This window comes from Armigeres subalbatus, chromosome 1 (genome assembly GCF_024139115.2).
Source record: "Armigeres subalbatus isolate Guangzhou_Male chromosome 1, GZ_Asu_2, whole genome shotgun sequence".
NCBI lineage: Eukaryota > Metazoa > Arthropoda > Insecta > Diptera > Culicidae > Armigeres > Armigeres subalbatus.
The window spans coordinates 287,898,449-287,901,840 of NC_085139.1; positions in this window are offsets into that span (position 1 = coordinate 287,898,449).

Sequence of the window (3,392 nt, forward strand, 5' to 3'; positions counted from 1 at the left end):
CCATCGTCGAAGCAAATGGTGACCTCTGAGGATGAGAAAAGCAATCAACAGGAGAAGAAGGCGGAGGCTGGTAATTAGATTAGACTGTGGAGTAAGACAAGATCGTGTTGTTATTTTTGATGACAGTAAATAACTGCAATGATGGATCAGACAAATGAATAGATTCAGGATCCTTTTGATATTCCTTTTTCAGGTACTGCCCATGATCGCATATTTGTAACACTCACATTATTGTTCATTTTGTAGAAAGCTCTGAGTCGTTCAGAAAGCTAATTTACCTATTTAATCCCATAATAGTAAAATAATAGGCTCTCATCTTGCTCATCTGTGGTAAGTGAAATGATTGAGTTTTGGGAGGATCGACAAACGATTTTCAAAATCAACAAAATGCAAATGTATACAATTACAAATATGCAATCATGGGCAGGGTATTCGCTCTACTCCATAGAGTTTCGACGACTTTCAAATTAGTAAATGATTTTCTTAGAATTCCTGATAACCCATGATGGTAGCTTACTTTCAAGATTGACTCCAGTTCTCCTCGATGAGCATACACCGAATGGAATAGCTTCTCCAATGCAGTCGATTCTGATTCAATCGCTCCCATAGTCGCCCTGAACCACCGTATACGCCTTGTTGTATAATCTAACAATATTCATCCCTATGTGCTTCCACATATTTGCTATGCGAATTCACATACCTTCAAACGGGGTAACTTACACTTTTCAATTTTCTCTTAATGATTATTCTGAACTAAAAGGATTTATTCATTCTACTAGCACATGATACTTTAAATGTGTCCTAACATTTTTTTTCTTTATTAAGGAGCTTTTCAGTCCATTCCTAATTAGTGATTAGACATATAATCAGACATATAACAATAATAAAAACATGAATATAATTATATTGTAAAAACAAAAACTTGTGGAAAACCTAAGTGTTGCAAGTCACCTCGTTGGACGTAGCTATTATGTGGGAAATGCTATAGTCAAAATTTATGTGCCACACATAATGAATATGGTTGGATTTGTCAGATGTTAACGATCATTCAGTAATTTGCGTTCGATCATTTAGTAGTTTGTCAATAACACATTCCAGAAGCTGAATTTTAAAATATGTTGTATGGTGGACTTCTAGTGTGAAGGTTCTTCTACAACTTTGTCAAATGGTTCGTTGTTTGAATTCCACTAGCAACGGAATTATAGCTATAGTTTTCAGTAATTAGACTAAATGATAAAAATTCCAATCATTTAGTATAAGTTACTGCAACTACGCTCTAACTCCGTTAGTTGAATTTTGGTCAGTGTAAGTGTATGATCACTTCAAAACCGAACTTTTGATAGATGGCTGGCGACCCATAGTGTTATATACATTGACGTAACTAATGAAAATTCTAGGCTAATATACATGTAATTGAAACGAAGCACAACGTCGTCGCCATCATCATCCTCGCCGAGAGGTAATTAGCTAAGAGAAATCCTTTCTTTCCATCCTTTCTTCGCAGTTCCAGAAACACACTTACATTGCCCAGAGCGGGAGGGTTCCCGTTAATCATCCTCCTCCACGTGGAGAAAAGGAAAAACCTTGAAGCAGCGCAAATCGACCGACGGGAAGGAAACAAACTAGAAAACGACGCTGCTGCTGGCGGGCCTAGGGCCCGCAAACGCCCGCAAATCACAATCGTGACTCTGACTGACTGCACACATTTTCTTCTAGTGCTGCCACAACCTTACCTTGCACTTCACCGTTTTCAGTGTGGAACAACTTGTGCTGTCGGAAGTGTGAAAGCCATCGTGTGTCGGCAGGGGGAAAGTGTGAGCGCGCGCTTTCACAGACTAAAGCAAAAAGCTGCACCACCGGAAAGCAACATTTTAGAGCGAACGGAAAATCGAGCGGAAAGTGTGAATAGGCTTGGATGAAACTAAATGGAAGAAGGAAAAACAGACGGTGAGGAAGTTAGGCCTTGGATTTTTCTCGTTGCGCGACGACGACGACGCTTTGCTTGAAAGCCCGCTCCCACACGCCTACTTGGATTGTGTTTGCTTTGCGTGCGATACATAAATGCACACACGCTGCTGTGGAAGATGGGAAGCGGGCAAGTGGTTGGGGGAAGCGAATGGTAGCATATGTGATGGGTCGGGGCGTACACCGAAAGCAGAAAGCAGTCTCTGCTGCTTTCGGATGCCTCTGCCTCTTGGCGCAGCTGAATAAAGATGTGAGTGTTTCTGGCCCAGGAGGCTTGAATCTCCTGAAAGGACGATAAAGGGCGTTTTGGCCTGGATTTTTACAATATTTCAACATTTCTGTCAGCATCAACTCTAATTATTGACCTTCTGATGCTGCCCTAATTGGGGGTCAACGACAAATTAGAATTCAAATATTATGTTCATTATGTTCATATGTTATTGTTACTTCGATTCTTTGTGATCGTTCTATCAAGCATTCGATCATTTTTTTTTGAATAAGACTTTTCTATAATTTGACTATCATCATCTCCCTAACGGAATCTCGGGAGATTCCCTCCCGGAATCTCGGGAGATTCCCTCCCGGAATCTCGGGAGATTCCCTCCCGGAATCTCGGGAGATTCCCTTCCGGAATCTCGGGAGATTCCCTTCCGGAATCTCGGGAGATTCCCTCCCGGAATCTCGGGAGATTCCCTCCCGGAATCTCGGGAGATTCCCTCCAGAATCTGGAGATTCCCTCCTGAATCTCAGGAGATTCCTCCGGAAATCTCGAGATTCCTCCCGACATCTCGGGAGATTCCCTCCCGAAATCTCGGGAGATTCCTTCCCGGAATCTCTGGAAATTCCCTCCCGGAATCTAGGAAGATTCCCTTCCGGAATCTAGGGAGCTTCACTCCCGGAATCTCGGGAGATTCCCTCCAGAATCTCAGGAGATTCCTCCTGAATCTCGGGAGATTCCTTCCCTGAATCTCGGGAGATTCCCTCCAGAATCTCGAGAGATTCCTCCCAGAATCTCTGGGAATTCCTCCCGGAATCTCAGGAGATTCCTCCGGAATCTCAGGAGATCCCTCCCGGAATCCCGGGAGATTCCCTCCCGGAATCTCGGGAGATTCCCTCCCGGAATCCCGGGAGATTCCCTCCCGGAAACTCGAGACATTCCCTCCCGGAATCTCGGGAGATTCCCTCCTGGAATCTCGGGAGATTCCCTCCTGGAATCTCGGGAGATTCCCTCCCGGAATCTCGGGAGATTCCCTCCCGGAATCTCGGGAGATTCCCTCCCGGAATCTCGGGAGATTCCCTCCCGGAATCTCGGGAGATTCCCTCCAGAATCTCAGGAGATTCCCTCCTGGAATCTCAGGAGATTCCCTCCGGAATCTCAGGAGATTCCTCCCGGAATCTCAGGAGATTCCTCCCGGAATCTCAGGAGA